A 21,993-nucleotide genomic window follows, 5' to 3' on the forward strand; every position below is an offset into this window, starting at 1 on the left:
GACGTCAGCGCTGAGTTGAGTTTCCCCTCTGTGACTCTTGGATGTGTGTAAGATGGCCGGGTTTAAGGATCTTAAAGAGTTATTCAGTCGACGGCTGCTCGCTGCGGTTATCAGAGATATAACAGAAGAAAGAACAACAAGTGGATACGAAGAGGAGCTCCACCGACAAAGAAAACTGCTGGATGTGATTTTAACTCCTGAAATCAAGCTACAGAGAACAGGTTGGTTTTCTTTCCACTGCTGGAAACGTGTTTCCTGCTCATGTTTCAGATAGCAGAGCCTTTAGCTAACTTCCACAGACGCACACAGCACAGTGTTAGCTGCAGCTAGCTCCTGCTAACAACATCATTGAGTTTACTGGACTAAAAGACTCTTTAAGTCTTCACCTATTGAATCCAGCAACGGATCTGGTTATTGGAGATACGTTTTAGAAACCTTAACAATATGCTATTCAATTGTATCTTTGGGCACACAAACTTCAGGCCACCCTCTGCATCAGACTGCGGTCAAGCCAGCCTCCACTTCAGAATCAGAATCATCATTTTTAAATCAAAACATAACACAAACAGAGTTGACATTGATGGTAACAGAGATGACGTGCATAACAGAGTTGACCACTCATAGTTAAAAGACCAAAAAACTATTACACATTCACCTTAACTTCCGGCTTAATTTGAACATTTACACAACATTTTATATACAGAAACATTTTTTAATCCTAAATAATACATCTGGGATATAAATATTTCATGAATCTGAATAATAACGGTGTGTGTCTCGTCTAAAAACCCAGCCCAAAACCAGTGGCAAACACAATAAAACACAATCCTGTTTGGCTGGTGATCAAAAAAGTTAATTTAGAACCCTGCATCCAAGACCATTATGCATTCAGGAAACGTGGCATCCATGTTTCACTATTTTGAGCTAGTCTGCAGCAATTTCGGCCCATATTTCTGGGTCTATCTCCACATGACGTCCCGTCACAGCGGTTGGTTGTGGAATGATTCTGAGGACATCGTCGAAGAGATACCACAAGGTATGGTCGCGGTTTGGCCAAAAGAAGCGATTCCTCCCCACATTGTGCATGCATTTGACCTTTGCATGGGTCCCGTTGACCTCGATAATGGTCCCAGGATAAATGTCATCATCATATTTGATGACACACCACTGGCCAATGACATTTCTGCCGTCCCACATGATGTCATGTGTTGCCTGCACTTGTTGCTCTTCAGTGGGGACATAAAGGCTGGGCTGGACATGAAATTCAAACCTTTGTGTGTTGTGACATGCACACTCAAGTATCTGCCTAGTTGAACAGACACAGCTGACATCTCTGTAGATGACCTTTCCTGGTGTCAGAGTGATCAGCTGATGAAGGCGCATTGTCGAAGGAACTACTGGGAGTACTTTTGGCATCTTCTTCACAGCTTTGTCCACAGCTTCCTCATCAACAAAGAACAGCTTTATAGAGGTCTGGGAACTCAGAAGACACTCATACAGCTGCATGGCATTTGGAATGTCTTTCCCTGCACTAACTAATCTGTCTGCTCTTCTTTTCAAAACCCCCCCCACTCCATCTGGAGCTCCCTTTCCGTGCCTTGCTTCAAAGAAGTTCCATATTCCTTTCTTGAAGCCCTTCTTGTACAACTCCGTGCTCAACAAGTAGAAGTTGCCCTTTTGGCCGTATTGGGTACACGGTCCATCACTAAAAAAATGAACGACAGTTACTGATGGGTGATGGGTTTTTATGTGGTCCAGAACAGGGGACAGGTGTGTCCATATAGCAGGTGGACCTTTCTCTTTTGATGCTGAGATGGATGTAAAGCACAAATGTTTGTCCACTTCACCCACATGAAGGATCCCAGTGTGTAGAGTTGCCTGCTTCTAAGAGGATGCAAAGTGAACTGCCTGAATCTCTGCTGACAATTTACATGCATAATTCTCTGAGAAATCAATGTGGATCAAATACTCATGAGATTTCATGTTTTTCTTGAGCTCACGGTAGTGAATGTATTGTGTTTTGATGTTGAATTGATGTCTCATGAAAACTCTCAGCTGGTTTTGAAACATCTCATTAAGGTCTCCTAGACAACTTTCCATCTCCTTTTTTACAGTCATTCAGACTGGTTGTGATTCTTTTTCACTGTCTTTGTTTTTCTTCCTCCTTTCTGCCAGTTCAGTTGTCAACTGAGTGAACCTCACCGGTGTTTCAGCGTCATAGTCACTGCTGAACTGATAGACATTGCTTCTGCATTTGTCACATGCTCCATACATACATTCTTTGCTTGCAGCATCACAACTTAATGAGTTGGAGATGATTTCGAAGTCAGTTGTGCCAAGAAGCTGGAGAGTATGAAGCTTCTGCACAATGAAGAATAAGTTCTCGTGAATTTTACACAGACATGTTTCTCTGTCAGACATGGATGGGTGGACAACCCAGAAAGGTCGCATGAAACAGAAAAGTGCATATGACGGCTGACTTGATGGATTCTCAAGAATGAATTTGTGATGTAGGTTCTTTATGGTATCATTTAGAAACCTTTTCTGCATTTTTGCTTTTCCTCTTGTGATTTTTTGACTTTTGTCCTGCAGTCAAGCGGCTGACATCATCTCTCAAAAAGAATTCTTTTACCTCCTTCTGGAGCTTGCTTTGTCTGGATCTATATTTTCTTCTTTGAAAAGACAGGTCCCTTTGGTTTTTCTTTCCAAACCGCTTTCTTGAAAAACCAAGTGAGATCTGTGTTGTTTTCTGTAATTTGTAGGTTTTTATCCGTGATATCATCTGACACACTCTCTCTTCTTTTGTGTCTTGATACTTCTTTCTTATATTTTCTATCAGCACGTTGTGATAAAGGATAGTTCTTTGAATTTCTGCAGGGACTTTATGTTTTCCTATTTGTTTTTGTGTTTTTGATGGAGGGGAGTCAGACACAGGTGTCAGTCTCTGGATGCGTTTCTGGTATTTTCGGACAGCAGTTGTTTTCTTTTTCAGCAAAATCTTTAATTTTTTGATTTCTCTTTGTAATTTGGAGTTCTCCCGTTTTATTTTCTGGCATTTCGCCGGGCCCTGTACTGCTGCTGCCTTTCAGCTGCTGAAAGAAGATAAATGACTGACTTCCTTATCCTGAAATTGTATAACACAGATGTACTTGTTGCAGTAAAATAACCTAGAATCAATAATAATTATCAATAATATCAATTATTGCCAAATACTTAAATGTGATATGTGACTCTGTTACGTATCGTCAACTCTGTTACGATCAAATTGTTTAAAACATAAACAGAGTTGACAGTAACAGAGTTGACATTTTCCACCATTTTGTACTTTTACTCCTTATGCTAACCTCACACCAGATATCAGCTAGCATTTCTTAAAACCAAATTTAATAGATTTTTATCATATATATACTTTTTCAATTGACTGAGATAATCACTGAATATTAACACAACAGATTTGACGAAGAATTAATCTACTGTTGATGATTTCTCAACATATTACTAAATAATGAGAGAAGAAACATGGACATACCTCACTGTCTTCCAGAGGTTTCCCACCACAGGAAGTGACATCACTGTGCGCTGGTCAAATGCGTTTTATGGGAACACTTTGGAGATTTAATGCAGTTTTATAACAGAGGTAACAGAGTTGACGTGAACATACGGACAGACAAAAAATATATATACTACTGTTCTAAGTTAAATTTTAAATAATACAGAAATGTAATATTTGGAAGTGCAGAAGAACTTCACAGAGCTGGTCTGCACAGTCCTTCAGGAGTCTGGAGCTGATGCTGTCGGGACCTTTTGGCCTTCCTCGCCTTGATCTTCCTCAGCTGACTTCTCACCTGATCAGCTGTTATGGAGAGGCCGTCGGTGGAGGAGGAAGAAGAGGAGGAGAGGGTTGTTGAGGGGAGTGGCAGGGTACTCAGGGTAGTCAGATGGAGTGTCTAAAAAGCGGGTTGGTCTGCATTCTGGAGGGTGGAGGTGGGGTTGGGAGCAGAATCAAATCTATTGAAGAACAGATTCAGTTCTTTGCCCACTCCCTGTCTCCTGCTTCAGGGCCCCTCCCACGCCTTCTGCTGTGACCTGAGATGTTATTCAGACCCCTCCAGACGTCTCTTGCATTTTTCTGTTGTAAATGCTCCTCCATCTTTTCCCGGTAGCTGGCTTTCCCCTCCTTGATTTTTTTGAGCTCCTTCTGCACCCTCCTCAGCTCCTCTCTATCTCCAGTTCTTAAAACCTTCTTCTTTTTTTGAGCAGGGTTTTCAGCTCAGGGGTCACCCAGGGTTTGTTGTTTGAGAAACACTGTATTTTTTTGGTGGGTACAGTGTTCTCAACACAGAAGTTTATGTAGTCTGTGATGCAGTGGGTTAAACCGTCGATGTCCTCCCCATGTGGGCTTCTCAGCACCTCCCAGTCAGTGGTGTCGAAGCAGTCCTGCAGCGCCTCAGTGGCCTCCTTAGACCACTTCTTCACATACCTGGTTGTGGGGGGTTGTTTTTTCACCATAGGTATGTAAATGGGCTGCAGTCTCACCAGGTTGTGGTCTGAGCGGCCCAGAGGGGGGGAGGGGTGATGATCTATATGCATCCTTGGTGTTTGCATACAGTAAGTCCAAAGTTTTATTGTCCCTGGTATGGCAGTCAACATACTGAGTGAAAGTAGGGAGAGTGGCAGACAGGGAAGCGTGATTCAAGTCTCCTGAGATGAGAATAAGAGACTGGGGGTGTGATGTGTGTAGCTGAGACACTACACTGTACACACACACAGACACTTGCACACACACACAGGTGAGCACACTTTCACCAGCGGAGGCCTGGGTGTGCACAATAATAAAAAGTCCTCAAGAACCATCAGAAAATAAAGTAGGCCGCTTAGCTTACTTCAGACTTTTCTGGGCATGTCTCTCTCTCTGCCATTACTCAGAAAATGCGCTGTGACCATGCTGCATTCAGGGGTGCTCAGACAATGAGAGATGCATTCAGGTGCCCTCAGAAAAGGGAGTTGCAGGAACAAAAACTAAGCTAGACAGACCGTTAAAAGTTTAAATAATTGTTTTGACTGCTGTTATTCAAAGAAACACATGAACACCATGATCCCTTTAAGGGTCTGTGCCCCCCCCCCCCCATGGTGTTTTCATGAATAAATTAAAGGAATCTTTTTCAGTTATTTCAAAATGTTTCTTCAGTCTCAATTTGTAAAATAAATCGTGAAAGAATCGTATCGCGAACCCAGTCTCGTGAATCATTACATCCCTACATCAAAGTGTGTGTAAGAACGTAGTTTAATGAAAAAAGTCTTGATTTTTTGTATTAAAAAAAAATGCAAATAATTGTTGCAATTTCTGCAATTTAATTGCAAAAACTCTCTGTTGGACACATATCTTATTCTTTCCTAAAGATTGAGCTAGCTCAGCACTTTGGTGTGTGAAGAGGTAGTATCTGACATAATCAGGAAGTGATCAGCAGCACATGGCTCATTTACATAACGCCAGCCTTTCTGTTGCCGTTTTGGAAATGAGCCACAGGTCGGTTTCGAACCTTGGCTGCCCGCTCTCCAGGACTTAATGATGAGAAACCTCAATCTTCACAGCCTTAGACAAGTTCCTTATTTTCTTTCAAAATAAAGGTAGGTTTGTATCCAAAAAGGAAGTAAAGTAACCTAAGCTTAAGGCATTACAAAATAAAAGCATTAAAAACATTTTTTAAATGCAAAATGAGTGAATTCCAAACATGATTAAAATGTGATCAATTCTAGTGAACTATTGATTTTCAGCCTTTAAAAATGAAATCATTTGACAGCCCTTATTAATATTTAAAAAGCAGTTTAAGTACCGTTAATGTTTGTTTACTGTGTCCTGCAGATGTCCAGCAGCTGTTGGTGAGTAAAGAAGAGCTTCCACCTGAGCAGCAGGAGTGGAGCCACATTCTGGACCAGGAGGACACTAAGCCCCAACACATTAAAGAAGAAAATGAGGAACTGTGGATCAGTCAGGAGGAAGAACAGCTTCAAGGACTGGAGGAGGCTGATACCACCAAGTTCCCCTTCACTCCTGTCTCTGTGAAGAGTGAAGATGATGAAGAGAAACCTCAGTCCTCACAGCTTCATCAGAGACAAACTGAACAGATGGAAACAGGAGTTGATGGAGAGGACTGTGGAGGAGCAGAACCAGAGAGAGACTCAGATCCAGAGAGACGTTTACAACCAGAGACTGAGGTCGAGACTGAAGACTCTGGTGAACCTGAGACTGATGACAGTGATGATTGGAAAAAGACAAGAGAAGATCTGTCAGAATTAAACTTGAAAAATAAGAAACTAAAGACTGGTAAGAGACAACACAGCTGCTCGGAGTGTGGTAAAAGATTTAACCAGATAGGGCATCTGACCAGACACATGTTAGTTCATACAGGAGAGAAAGCCTTCAGCTGCTCTGTTTGCAGTAAAAGCTTTACCCATAGACAAAGTCTGACCACACACATGTTAGTTCATACAGGAGAGAAAGCCTTCAGCTGCTCTGAGTGTAGTAAAAGCTTTACCCATAGACAAAGTCTGACTAGACACATGTTAGTTCATACAGGAGAGAAACCCTTGAGCTGCTCTGAGTGTAGTAAAAGGTTTAACCGGAAAGAGTCTCTGACCAGACACATGTTACTTCATACAGGAGAGAAAGCCTTCAGCTGCTCTGTTTGCAGTAAAAGCTTTACCCTTAGACAAAGTCTGACCACACACATGTTAGTTCATACAGGAGAGAAACCCTTCAGCTGCTCTGAGTGTGGTAAAAGGTTTAACCGGAAAGAAATTCTGACCAGACACATGTTAGTTCATGCAGGAGAGAAATGCTAATCCTGTGCAACGGTAAAACTGATCTAAAGGATTCCAACTTCACATCACTATTGTGTATATAAGACAAAAAAGAGATAAAAGACATAAATCTGTCTCTACTTTTTTGACATTGAAGTTTTGCTGACATATGAACCAGTAAGTTGGGATCAGCTATGACGTTTGAATTTAAAGTGTTCATATGAAACAGTTACAGTGTAAGGATTCTTCTTCTCTCCTGATATCTTCTTCTTTCTGTCACTCTGTTTCCTTGGATGCCTCTGGGTTGGGTAGCAGAAGTTCTTCAGACAGCTCACGTGTCACCTTGTAATAAATAAACTGATGTAGAGTGAGAAAGACTTTCATCTACTTGTGTTATTTTGTGTCGAGTGCCTAAAGTCTCTTTGGTAAAGAAAAGGAACTCAGCAGATCCTGATGCAGAGCGACCACAGTCAGATCAGGTCCATGTTTATTTAACTGAAAACCTTTAACCCTTAATAAGAATCCTGCTGTCAGAATACAAAATAAAGAAAATCTCAATGACACCTGAACATGCACAGGATTAATTAAGAGTGCAGAGGCCACTGGGCACCTAACTGCTGCAGCCTTTGATCCCAAACTGAATGACAACACTTGTAGATGTCATCTGGATTTACTCAACATATTGTTAGAAGAAACAATAGAAATGCATTATAGCCTTCAGTGTGTATAACTAAATGGTATATGGAAAAAACACTTCAATTGTGTGTATATTTGTTCTGTTATCATTTCTCTCTTTGGCTTCCTTTTTGCTGCTTCACTGACTCCCCCAGTGCATCTCTGGCAATCCGATGATCCAACTCCACTCTGACTCTCCCGGAGTTTGCTGGACATACTCAGGGGAAGAAGGAGCTGTTTAAGGGTCGGTGGGCAGGCCAGATACCAGGTCCCCCGGTTCACTAACTTCACGGCTGAACATCATGAAGTTGGGTGTGAAACTGGTAGCGCTGTGCCTGGTTGCTCTGTAAGCCATGACAGCGTAGGGGATCCTAAGGTCCCCGTGTCAGCGCTCGGCTGTTGTGGCCAGAATCTTCTGCAGGGTGGAGTTAAATCTTTCTACCGGTCCATCAGACTGTGGTCGAAAAGGTGTGTTGTGCATTTTCTCAATAACAGTGAGCCCATTTTCTAGAACACCTCGGACTCAAAGTTCCGACCCAGATCACTGTGCACTCTTTGTGGTGCACCATAACCACACACCCAGTCAGTGCTCTTTCTGCTGCCTTGTGTTTCTCCCCACTCAGGTTGCCTTCAGGTAAAGAGGGGCGGAGCCACTTCATTTGATTTTGTGCACCTGGGCACACAGGGCCTCAGTATTTAAAGTGGCTTCTTATTCTCGGGCCCTTTCTGAATAGCCACAGTTCAGTAGGCAGTACTTTTTAGTAGGAGTTTCAGTATACTGAACTTTCGTGGTCATTCAGTATGCATTGTTTGGGTTAACTTCAGTATACTGAACATTTCAGTATGGATACTAATTTCCGGGGTTTATACAATATGGATCGGATGCGTGCTTTCAGGAAATGAATTGTATTTTACCCACAATGCAGTGCGAAACTAAACATAAATCGTCACTTCACGTCTGCCTCCAGATCAAAACAAACGAGCGTGGATTAATTTAATCAATTTTTAATCTAGAGTTAAAGTCCCGTCTGAAATCACTACTTTTAATTAACAACAGAAAATATAACAAATATCTGCATTATTATAAAACCTTTCCCCCTCTATTTAAATAATGATTTAACTCTTTAAATGCGTCTTTATTGGTTTATTTTATATTCTGTATATTACTGTCTTTCATTTGTACTTTCCTTTATGTACTGTATGTTATTTAGTTATTTAATCTGCCTTTTACTTTATTTACATTGTAATATTGTTTTTTGTTTACCTGACTGTATATGTGCATTACTCTTCTTGAATAAAGCTAAACAAAAAACAAAAAAAAAATGGGTGAATGCGGCCGGTTCGGGAAATGTAAATGACATCACTTCTTTACTGAATGAATCAGAAGAAGTAGGAACAAATATCTTCCTACTGTGCGCGCCTACTGAATAGTAGGTACAAACAGTATACAGCATGGATAGTAGGTACTGTCTACTGAAAGATTGAGTATGTACTTGGCAATTCAGATACAGCCTCTGTCTCTCTCTCGTCAACACTACACACATTCACCATTACAATCACCACTGATTTACAGTTTGCACATTCTTTGATTAGGAGGATTTGCCTGGGTTGTGAGAAAATGGGGGCTTGTCTGACTTCTGAACTTGGATTTGGCTTGATACTTGGTAGTTGTAAATCTAATTAGTTGTGTATCAGATTGTTTGTGTAGTTTGTTTGGAACTTGATCTGTGTAGAGTGGTAAGTAACCTCTCTGACTTGTTACTGGTACAATTTGTTTGAAGATTTAACGATTTGACTTTCTTCAGAGCATTAGTTGTACTTGTTAGTTTGACCATCAAGAGTTTTATTTTTGAGCACCCTGATCAGCAAGCCGCCGGGCAAGCAGGACTTGCCACTTGGTTATTTTGCCATTTTTATTTTTAGTGGTAACTCTGGGGAGGGGGTGTGCCAAATTCGGTATGTTTCAGGTGACTCGGTCAGTGGTCTTCAGGGATGGTGTCCGAGTTTGGGAGACGCCTCGAGCTCGACAAGCCATTGAAGAAGTGAGGCTTAGGTGAGTTAGTTATTAGTGTAGGTGTTGGGGTGTCTCCATAAAGCTTGTAAAGTAAAGCAGCATATTTTCTTTGTTTGTTGGACTGATTACCTTGTTACATTACATTTTCTGAGACGTTTGGTTAAGTTGGTTTTTAAACTTGGTATTTAATCAGTGGTAGACTTGACTTGGGATTTTGACAATGGTTTCTGTGTATGAGTAACAATCCTATGAAAGCTATTTTTTTTAGGGGCAGGCATTACACCTCGTTTTGTTGATGCAGGTTTAACATTTGAAACAAAAAAGAAAACTAGAGCTTGAAAAGTACAAAATGCAACTCATTAAAGAGGGTAAATTTGCTTAAATAAACTGTACAGAAGCTATACACTGTATTAAAGCAAAGATATAATACAAAAAATAACAAAGGTGAACACTGTAAAATGAAATGAAAATATAAATATGTTTTCTGAGAAGTCTCCTGACAAACACACGGCGTGCGTATAGACTCAGAGACACATGTTCTCTGAAGTGATATTCAAACCAAAGTTGCTGTTTTATTTCATGTGTAGTGAATTATTTAAAACGTATCTCCTGGTACCAGCTGGTGTATTTGTAGTTTATTGTAAGGCCAGAAGCCAGAACAAGGTGTTCTATGTTATTGCTCTGCCTCCACATGAATGATAAAGTTCACGTGTTATTTGAAGTCATGTGGTGTTTGTTCCATCAGAGCTCGTCTGTGTTTCTCCTCAGTGCGTCCCCCACAGCACCGCGATCAGTTTAGACATCCTGAAGACGATCGAGGAGAACTTGGAGATGGAGGAATGGGTGAAACCTGCCGACGGCTCGCGCCCACTCGAAACAAAACATACACGAGGGACACTATAGAAGCTTAGTCTAATACTAAAGCTGCCGTTTTGTTTTGACTCCCAGGAGTGACCTGGCTGACGCGCCGTACTGTCGTAGGTCAATACGATCCCGTTTGCTGTTTGTCGATCAATAAGATTTCTGCAGTCGTGTCTTTGGTTTGCAGCATAATACAATCCATTTATTGCAGCACCATGAAGTGAATACAGCGTCCATCAGTTTCCATTCTTTTGAACTAAACAAACAAACAAACAATACAGCTGCGGTTTCTCCATGCCGCCTGCCGCCTCAGCGGTCAAAAACCATAAGCCCTTCCGGGGTCAAACACCTCCCGTACCTTGACAAGTGACGTACATATATACCTGTGACAGGTGGTCAGGAAGTGATCTGGTACCTCTCCAGCTGCCAGACCAACTTCCATATTTGGTCCGCACCGGGACTTGAGCCGGCGACCCTCCGGTTCCCAACCCAAGTCCCTACAGACTGAGCTACTGCCACCCAAATTGCATTTGTCACAGGTGGGAGTTATATCGGGGTACATGCTGGACAACTTAACCTTGGACATGTGACCCCTGTGGACCACCTTAAATTGAAGTAGACAGTGTCTAGCACAGATTGAGGATTTATGTATTGATAAAAGAATGGAGTCCCATTGGTCATCAGAGATGTGTCCCAAGTCCTGTTCCCAGGCCGTCTTAATCTTGTCCAGTGGTGAACATATCAGCATCAAAATGATATTGTGTAACTTGGACAGCGCACCTCTAGACAGTGGGTCAAAGGAAAGAAAGGTATCTATTGGGTTAGCTATGGGTACTGAAGGGAAACAAGGCACGTGCGAACGAACATACTGTCTGACCTGTAAATACCGAAAGAAGTGCGTTTTGGGTAAATTGTATTTCTCAGTCAATTGATTAAAGGAAACAAAACAACCGTCTTCAAACAAGTCCGCAAACGATCTGATGCCCCTTTCATGCCAAGTCCGAAAAGTTGAGTCAGAGCGCGAGGGGGTGAAGAGATGGTTTGAGGCAATCGGACTCAGAAGGGAAAAGAATTCGTATCGAAAGGATCTCCTACATTGGGTCCACACCCAAAGGGTATGACGTACCATTGGATTATCCAGTGATTTTGGTAAGGGGCAGTCAAGCGGCGCACCGAGGAGTACAGGGAGGGAGATGTCTCGGCATGAATTTAGCTCCAGAGATGTCCAGTCTGGACCGTCGGACTGGAGATAAAAGCGAGTCCAAAAAGCAATACAACGAATATTGGTAGCCCACTACTAGTGACGGAAATCAGGGAGCCCCATACCTCCATCCCTTTTGGGTCTCTGAAGCAGAGCTTTGCTAATTCGAGGCCTCTTGCCCTGCCATATATATGAGGAGATAATGGAATCCAATGAAACAAAAACGATTTTGGAACAAGTACTGGGACACACTGAAACAAATATGTAAATTTTGGGAGAACATTCATTTTTATGGAGTTTATTCGCCCAGCGAGCGATAATGTGAGGGGGGACCACTTTGATAGTGATGTTCTGACCTGGTTTAACAAGGTTATAGAATTGTCTTTCAAAATGTTCTTAAATTGTCGGGTAGCAACCACTCCCAAAGAGGTAAATTGTCTCTCTTCAATTTGGAATGGAATGCCACTGTAGTCTAAGTCAAACGCCTGTCTGTTAATTGGAAACAGTTCGCTCTTGTGCATATTGATCTTGTATCCAGATATAGATCCAAATTGCTCAAGCAGGGAGAGAGCTGCTGGAAGCGAGGTATTTGGGTCTGAAATATATAATAGGAGACCATCTGCATATAAAGACACCCTATGCTCTGTACCCCCTCTCCAAATACCAGAGACACCCTGGCTGTTCCGAAGAGCCATTGCGAAGGGCTGAGAGATTGTGCTGTTTGTTTGAACTTTAGCAATGGGAGAAGCATACAATAATTTAATCGAGGCTATAGGTAACGGACCTAATCCAAAATTTTCCAGAACTTTAAACAAATATTTCCACTCAGCGCGATCAAACGCCTTCTCTGCATCTAGTGTCATGACACATTCGGGGACATTACTAGAGCTTGAGTATAGAATGTTAAATAAATGTCGGACATTGAAGAAGGAGTGTCGGTTCTTTATAAAGCCAGTCTGACCCTGCGCTATTATTAAGGGGGTAACTTCCTCCAACCTGTGTGCTAGTGTCTTGGCGAGGACTTTCGCATCTGTGTTGAGCAGGGAGATTGGCCTGTACGAGGCACAGTATGTGGGATCCTTACCCTTTTTAGCTATAAGAGTTATACGAGCCTCATTCATCGACTGAGGAAGTAAGCCTCGCCTAAGAGACTCGAAAAAGACAGTAGCAAGGCGTGGAGAGAGGAGTGCTGAAAATTTCTTGAAAAATTCAGCTGGGAAGCCATCAGGGCCAGGGGATTTCCCGGATTGCATGGATGATATAGCCAGGGCTATCTCCGCCTGAGACAGAGGAGCCTCCATTTTCTCCACCAACTCTGGCGGAATGGTTGGGGTGGACAAAGGGTCAAGAAAGGCCTTAATAGCTGCATCGTCACCATTAAATTGTGAGGTATACAGTTGGGAGTTGTGGTAGAACTGGGCCTGCAGAAAATCAGCAGAAAGAGGAAACCCTCCGACCCTTGGGACGAGAGCAAATAAAAGAGACTTTCAGAAACTGTTGAGTTGCTAAGTCACCCAGTTTATTACATGCAGCATGGAGAGAAGTTCAGCTATGCGTACAGGATACACAAAGTAAGTTCTCTGCCCGCTCTTGGGGCGTACAATCTTTATATACTTGAGCATATAGTGTGATCGAAACTTACAGAGGAGGATCAAAGAAACAGGTGCAGCTTTATCTGTGTCAGCACCTTGTGGTCAGTGTATAAATATGTGAATGTAGCAGTAACTTGTCCTTGAGAGTTTAAAAAATAGTCCTTATAAGGAGCTGTTGTTGAGTCTGTGTACGTGAGATAAAACACCTGTGGTGAGGTGAGTATCGTGCAAGGTTCGTGTGTTGCAGTGGTCATATAAGGACACGGTGCATGTATACGTGATATGTGTAATGCTATGTGTAATGCATTGGATCAGTTAATGAGCAAACATAAAAGTATAAAGAATATAAGATTCCACAGAGTAAAAACCTTTAAAGGTATCATTTATCTTAGTGGGGTCTAGAGTGGTATCACCACTGTCTGTGTGAATACTTGTTATAAGTTGTTTAGCCCTTAGTCCCTTTAGTTGATTAGCCAGCAATTTCCCAGTTTTTTCACTATGTTCATAGTAGGTGCTTTTACTTTTTAACCGGAGATTTTCCGTTTGGTAAGTGGTGAGAAGGTTAAACTTAGTTTTCAGTTCCAATCGTTGGTTATATAGTTCTGGAGTTCGGTTAAGTGCATATTGTCGATCGGTTTCTTGGATTTTAGATATCAATTCCAGTTGGTCCTTCTGAGACTGTCTTTTCTTATTTGCAGTGAATGCTATTATTTGTCCTCTCAAGTAGGCCTTAAATGCGTCCCAGACCACAAGAGCAGAGACATCCGTGGTACAGTTAGTTTCAAAGAAAAAGCTAATCTGTTCTTCTATATATTTTACAAACTGGGGGTCTGAAAGTAGGGTTGGGTTGAGACGCCAGTCCCTCGTAGGCTGTGGAGCGTTGGGAAATAGCATTGACATCACAACAGGGGCATGATCAGATATGACGATACTGTGATATGTGCAGGAATGGACCTGAGGAATTAGTCTGTTGTCAACAAAAATATTGTCTATTCTGGAGTAAGTGTGATGGACATTTGAAAAAAAGGAATACTGTCTCGCTCTAGGGTTGAGGAATATAACTGAAATCCCAAACTCAGAGATTAAAGACTGGATACATGAGGCAGATCTACTCACTACCCCTGGTCTGCTGGAAGAGCGATCCAGGGTCGGGTCCAACCAGCAGTTGAAGTCCCCACCAAGTATTAGATAATGTGTGTCTAGGCCATTGAGAAGAGAGAAAAAACTATCAAAAAAGCTAACATCATCAGCATTCGGAGCGTAGACATTGGCAAGGATAACTTTTGTATTAAATAGTTTCCCTGAGACAATTATAAATCTCCCATTTTTATCAGATGTGATATTGTCTGGTTCAAAATGTAAATGCTTGGCAACCAATATAGAACATTCTTATTTTTTATATCTTTTAGTACTTAATTACTTTGTAGTTAATATTATATTGTGTTTAGATTTGCTAACATTGTGTTTTTTGTATTGTGTGTTGGATAACCTGCTATACTACATTATATAACTGCACTCTGCATTACTGTGGTACAACACTGCCTCTCGTCTCTGCTGTTTACATTACTTGCTGCTATTTATCATACCAAGTCACGTTAATCATCACTTGTCACTTTATCTTGTCATTCTCTGCAAATACTGTCTCAATTTCCATGCATAGTTAACTTCATCATTCATTTTGTACTTGTATATACCCCCTGTTTTTATTTTTATTTATCTTATCTATTCTGTTTAATGTGTATTTTGAGCTTACTTGTCTGTGCTGCTGCAACGCCCGAATTTCCCCTCTGGGGATCAATAAAGTATTATCCTATCCTATCCTATCCTACCTCTGTGAGTGCTGGAAAATGTCACAGGTGGGGATGCCTACTTAACCCTTTGACTTCCACACTAAGAAATCCATTTGCAAAAAAATATTTGTTGGTAAAATTGTGTTCCTGCCTCTTCATTAAGCAACATTTCAGTTTATATTTTTCGGATTACTCAATCAGGAAGCAGATATGCAGGTCAACCAGCTGGTTGACTGTTTAGGGTTACTTTGGATATGAATGGATTTCTTTCATTTCTGCAACAAAATGTTTAGTTTTTTCATATGTAAACATCACAGAGAGTAGAACTTGTTAAAATAACTTATAATTTATTCAACAAATTAAATGAGTAGCAATGGTTAGAAAAGGTGAACAAAATAAGAAATGAGTGACTTGAGCCAGGCCGTTTGCGTAGACTGGCAACTCAACCGAGCTGTTAACCATGTTTTGTGAGGAATCGTAGATATATATTTTGTTGTCAAATTTATTTCCTTCAACTAAAATATGATTGTTAGAGGGTCTATAAATGATATGTGAATATATATATATTTTTTACCCGGACATTTGCTCTTATTCTGTGAGACTTCTGAGGAGCTGTGCAGCGCAGAGTCACTACCGGTATTTTCCACAGTTTTAAGACAATGATAATTATGTACAGCAGCGCCACCCATTGGACATAATCTGTGTTACATACACTATTCAATGAGGTGAATGAGGATAAACAGACAAAGATAGGTTTCCAGAGTTTTAAATACAGCAATATGGTGGCGGGAAAAAGGTCAACCGCGGTTACAATGCAAGTCAAAGGGAGGGGAGGTGTTCTGTAAAGGGAACTAAAGCGGGTTGTTTCCACCCGGACCATTGAGTGTGTAACACAAGTTGTGAGTAAACGTTCCTGCTGAGCAGACACGTGATTCTCCGTGTGTTTATTAATGATCGTTAGGGTGCTAACGTAACAGTAGATGATCAGAGTAAAGTTGTAAAGACGTCAGCGCTGAGTTGAGTTTCCCCTCTGTGACTCTTGGATGTGTGTAAGATGGCCGGGTTTAAGGATCTTAAAGAGTTATTCAGTCGACGGCTGCTCGCTGCGGTTATCAGAGATATAACAGAAGAAAGAACAACAAGTGGATACGAAGAGGAGCTCCACCGACAAAGAAAACTGCTGGATGTGATTTTAACTCCTGAAATCAAGCTACAGAGAACAGGTTGGTTTTCTTTCCACTGCTGGAAACGTGTTTCCTGCTCATGTTTCAGATAGCAGAGCCTTTAGCTAACTTCCACAGACGCACACAGCACAGTGTTAGCTGCAGCTAGCTCCTGCTAACAACATCATTGAGTTTACTGGACTAAAAGACTCTTTAAGTCTTCACCTATTGAATCCAGCAACGGATCTGGTTATTGGAGATACGTTTTAGAAACCTTAACAATATGCTATTCAATTGTATCTTTGGGCACACAAACTTCAGGCCACCCTCTGCATCAGACTGCGGTCCAGCCAGCCTCCACTTCAGAATCAGAATCATCATTTTTAAATCAAAACATAACACAAACAGAGTTGACATTGATGGTAACAGAGATGACGAGCATAACAGAGTTGACCACTCATAGTTAAAAGACCAAAAAACTATTACACATTCACTTTAACTTGCGGCTTAAATTGAACATTTAAACAACATTTTATATACAGAAACATTTTTTAATCCTAAATAATACATCTGGGATATAAATATTTCATGAATCTGAATAATAACGGTGTGTGTCTCGTACAATACTGACAGCCAAGAACTAAGCCCAAAACCAGTGGCAAACACAATAAAACACAATTCTGATTGGCTGGTGATCAAAAAAGTTAATTTAGAACCCTGCATCCAAGACCATTATGCATTCAGGAAACGTGGCATCCATGTTTCACTATTTTGAGCTAGTCGGCAGCAATTTGGGCCCATATTTCTGGGTCTATCTCCACATGACGTCCCGTCACAGCGGTTGGTTGTGGAATGATTCTGAAGACATCGTCGAAGAGATACCACAAGGTATGGTCGCGGTTTGGCCAAAAGAAGCGATTCCTCCCCACATTGTGCATGCATTTGACCTTTGCATGGGTCCCGTTGACCTCGATAATGGTCCCAGGATAAATGTCATCATCATATTTGATGACACACCACTGGCCAATGACATTTCTGCCGTCCCACATGATGTCATGTGTTGCCTGCACTTGTTGCTCTTCAGTGGGGACATAAAGGCTGGGCTGGACATGAAATTCAAACCTTTGTGTGTTGTGACATGCACACTCAAGTATCTGCCTAGTTGAACAGACACAGCTGACATCTGTGTAGATGACCTTTCCTGGTGTCAGAGTGATCAGCTGATGAAGGCGCATTGTCGAAGGAACTACTGGGAGTACTTTTGGCATCTTCTTCACAGCTTTGTCCACAGCTTCCTCATCAACAAAGAACAGCTTTATAGAGGTCTGGGAACTCAGAAGACACTCATACAGCTGCATGGCATTTGGAATGTCTTTCCCTGCACTAACTAATCTGTCTGCTCTTCTTTTCAAAACCCCACCCACTCCATCTGGAGCTCCCTTTCCGTGCCTTGCTTCAAAGAAGTTCCATATTCCTTTCTTGAAGCCCTTCTTGTACAACTCCGTGCTCAACAAGTAGAAGTTGCCCTTTTGGCCGTATTGGGTACACGGTCCATCACTAAAAAAATGAACGACAGTTACTGATGGGTGATGGGTTTTTATGTGGTCCAGAACAGGGGACAGGTGTGTCCATATAGCAGGTGGACCTTTCTCTTTTGATGCTGAGATGGATGTAAAGCACAAATGTTTGTCCACTTCACCCACATGAAGGATCCCAGTGTGTAGAGTTGCCTGCTTCTAAGAGGATGCAAAGTGAACTGCCTGAATCTCTGCTGACAATTTACATGCATAATTCTCGGAGAAATCAATGTGGATCAAACACTCGTGAGATTTCATGGTAGCTCACGGTAGTGAATGTATTGTGTTTTGATGTTGAATTGATGTCTCATGAAAACTCTCAGCTGGTTTTGAAACATCTCATTTCCTTTTTTACAGTCATTCGGACTGGTTGTGATTCTTTTTCACTGTCTTTGTTTTTCTTCCTCCTTTCTGCCAGTTCAGTTGTCAACTGAGTGAACCTCACCGGTGTTTCAGCATCATAGTCACTGCTGAACTGATAGACATTGCTTCTGCATTTGTCACATGCTCCATACATACATTCTTTGCTTGCAGCATCACAACTTAATGAGTTGGAGATGATTTCGAAGTCAGTTGTGCCAAGAAGCTGGAGAGTATGAAGCTTCTGCACAATGAAGAATAAGTTCTCGTGAATTTTACACAGACATGTTTCTCTGTCAGACATGGATGGGTGGACAACCCAGAAAGGACGCATGAAACAGAAAAGTGCATATGACAGCTGACTTGATGGATTCTCAAGAATGAATTTGTGATGTAGGTTCTTTATGGTATCATTTAGAAACCTTTTCTGCATTTTTGCTTTTCCTCTTGTGATTTTTTGACTTTTTTCCTGCAGTCAAGCGGCTGACATCATCTCTCAAAAAGAATTCTTTTACCTCCTTCTGGAGCTTGCTTTGTCTGGATCTATATTTTCTTCTTTGAAAAGACAGGTCCCTTTGGTTTTTCTTTCCAAACCGCTTTCTTGAAAAACCAAGTGAGATCTGTGTTGTTTTCTGTAATTTGTAGGTTTTTATCCGTGATATCATCTGACACACTCTCTCTTCTTTTGTGTCTTGATACTTCTTTCTTATATTTTCTATCAGCACGTTGTGATAAAGGATAGTTCTTTGAATTTCTGCAGGGACTTTCTGTTTTCCTATTTGTTTTTGTGTTTTTGATGGAGGGGAGTCAGACACAGGTGTCAGTCTCTGGATGCGTTTCTGGTATTTTCGGACAGCAGTTGTTTTCTTTTTCAGCAAAACCTTTCATTTTTTGATTTCTCTTTGTAATTTGGAGTTCTCCCGTTTTATTTTCCGGCATTTCGCCGGGCCCTGTACTGCTGCTGCCTTTCAGCTGCTGAAAGATTCATCTCCCTAGAAGATAAATGACTGACTTCCTTATCCTGAAATTGTATAACACAGATGTACTTGTTGCAGTAAAATAACCTAGAATCAATAATAATTATCAATAATATCAATTATTGCCAAATACTTAAATGTGATATGTGACTCTGTTACGTATCGTCAACTCTGTTACGATCAAATTGTTTAAAACATAAACAGAGTTGACAGTAACAGAGTTGACATTTTCCACCATTTTGTACTTTTACTCCTTATGCTAACCTCACACCAGATATCAGCTAGCATTTCTTAAAACCAAATTTAATAGATTTCTATCATATATATACTTTTTCAATTGACTGAGATAATCACTGAATATTAACACAACAGATTTGACGAAGAATTAATCTACTGTTGATGATTTCTCAACATATTACTAAATAATGAGAGAAGAAACATGGACATACCTCACTGTCTTCCAGAGGTTTCCCACCACAGGAAGTGACATCACTGTGCGCTGGTCAAATGCGTTTTATGGGAACACTTTGGAGATTTAATGCAGTTTTATAACAGAGGTAACAGAGTTGACGTGAACATACGGACAGACAAAAAATATATATACTACTGTTCTAAGTTAAATTTTAAATAATACAGAAATGTAATATTTGGAAGTGCAGAAGAACCTCACAGAGCTGGTCTGCACAGTCCTTCAGGAGTCTGGAGCTGATGCTGTCGGGACCTTTTGGCCTTCCTCGCCTTGATCTTCCTCAGCTGACTTCTCACCTGATCAGCTGTTATGGAGAGGCCGTCGGTGGAGGAGGAAGAAGAGGAGGAGAGGGTTGTTGAGGGGGGTGGCAGGGTACTCAGGGTAGTCAGATGGAGTGTCTAAAAAGCGGGTTGGTCTGCGTTCTGGAGGGTGGAGGTGGGGTTGGGAGCAGAATGAAATCTATTGAAGAACAGATTCAGTTCATTTGCCCACTCCCTGTCTCCTGCTTCAGGGCCCCTCCCACGCCTTCTGCTGTGACCTGAGATGTTATTCAGGCCCCTCCAGACGTCTCTTGCATTTTTCTGTTGTATATGCTCCTCCATCTTTTCCTGGTAGCTGGTTTTCCCCTCCTTGATTTTTTTGAGCTCCTTCTGCACCCTCCTCAGCTCCTCTCTATCTCCAGCTCTTAAAACCTTCTTCTTTTTTTGAGCAGGGTTTTCAGCTCAGGGGTCACCCAGGGTTTGTTGTTTGAGAAACACTGTATTTTTTTGGTGGGTACAGTGTTCTCAACACAGAAGTTTATGTAGTCTGTGATGCAGTGAGTTAAACCGTCGATGTCCTCCCCATGTGGGCTTCTCAGCACCTCCCAGTCAGTGGTGTCGAAGCAGTCCTGCAGCGCCTCAGTGGCCTCCTTAGACCACTTCTTCACATACCTGGTTGTGGGGGGTTGTTTTTTCACCATAGGTATGTAAATGGGCTGCAGTCTCACCAGGTTGTGGTCTGAGCGGCCCAGAGGGGGGAGGGGTGATGATCTGTATGCATCCTTGGTGTTTGCATACAGTAAGTCCAAAGTTTTATTGTCCCTGGTATGGCAGTCAACATACTGAGTGAAAGTAGGGAGAGTGGCAGACAGGGAAGCGTGATTCAAGTCTCCTGAGATGAGAATAAGAGACTGGGGGTGTGATGTCTGTAGCTGAGACACTACACTGTACACACACACAGACACTTGCACACACACACAGGTGAGCACACTTTCACCAGCGGAGGCCTGGGTGTGCACAATAATAAAAAGTCCTCAAGAACCATCAGAAAATAAAGTAGGCCGCTTAGCTTACTTCAGACTTTTCTGGGCATGTCTCTCTCTCTCTGCCATTACTCAGAAAATGCGCTGTGACCATGCTGCATTCAGGGGTGCTCAGACAATAAGAGATGCATTCAGGTGCCCTCAGAAAAGGGAGTTGCAGGAACAAAAACTAAGCTAGACAGACCGTTAAAAGTTTAAATAATTGTTTTGACTGCTGTTATTCAAAGAAACACATGAACACCATGATCCCTTTAAGGGTCTGTGCCCCCCCCCCCCATGGTGTTTTCATGAATAAATTAAAGGAATCTTTTTCAGTTATTTCAAAATGTTTCTTCAGTCTCAATTTGTAAAATAAATCGTGAAAGAATCGTATCGCGAACCCAGTCTCGTGAATCATTACATCCCTACATCAAAGTGTGTGTAAGAACATAGTTTAATGAAAAAAGTCTTGATTTTTTGTATTTAAAAAAAATGCAAATAATTGTTGCAATTTCTGCAATTTAATTGCAAAAAACTCTCTGTTGGACACATATCTTATTCTTTCCTAAAGATTGAGCTAGCTCAGCACTTTGGTGTGTGAAGAGGTAGTATCTGACATAATCAGGAAGTGATCAGCAGCACATGGCTCATTTACATAACGCCAGCCTTTCTGTTGCCGTTTTGGAAATGAGCCACAGGTCGGTTTCGAACCTTGGCTGCCCGCTCTCCAGGACTTAATGATGAGAAACCTCAATCTTCACAGCCTTAGACAAGTTCCTTATTTTCTTTCAAAATAAAGGTAGGTTTGTATCCGAAGAGGAAGTAAAGTAACCTAAGCTTAAGGCATTACAAAATAAAAGCATTAAAAACGTTTTTTAAATGCAAAATGAGTGAATTCCAAACATGATTAAAATGTGATCAATTCTAGTGAACTATTGATTTTCAGCCTTTAAAAATGAAATCATTTGACAGCCCTTATTAATATTTAAAAAGCAGTTTAAGTACCGTTAATGTTTGTTTACTGTGTCCTGCAGATGTCCAGCAGCTGTTGGTGAGTAAAGAAGAGCTTCCACCTGAGCAGCAGGAGTGGAGCCACATTCTGGACCAGGAGGACACTAAGCCCCAACACATTAAAGAAGAACATGAGGAACTGTGGATCAGTCAGGAGGAAGAACACCTTCAAGGACTGGAGGAGGCTGATACCACCAAGTTCCTCTTCACTCCTGTCTCT

This window comes from Labrus bergylta, chromosome 3 (genome assembly GCF_963930695.1).
Source record: "Labrus bergylta chromosome 3, fLabBer1.1, whole genome shotgun sequence".
Classification (NCBI taxonomy): Eukaryota; Metazoa; Chordata; class Actinopteri; order Labriformes; family Labridae; genus Labrus; species Labrus bergylta.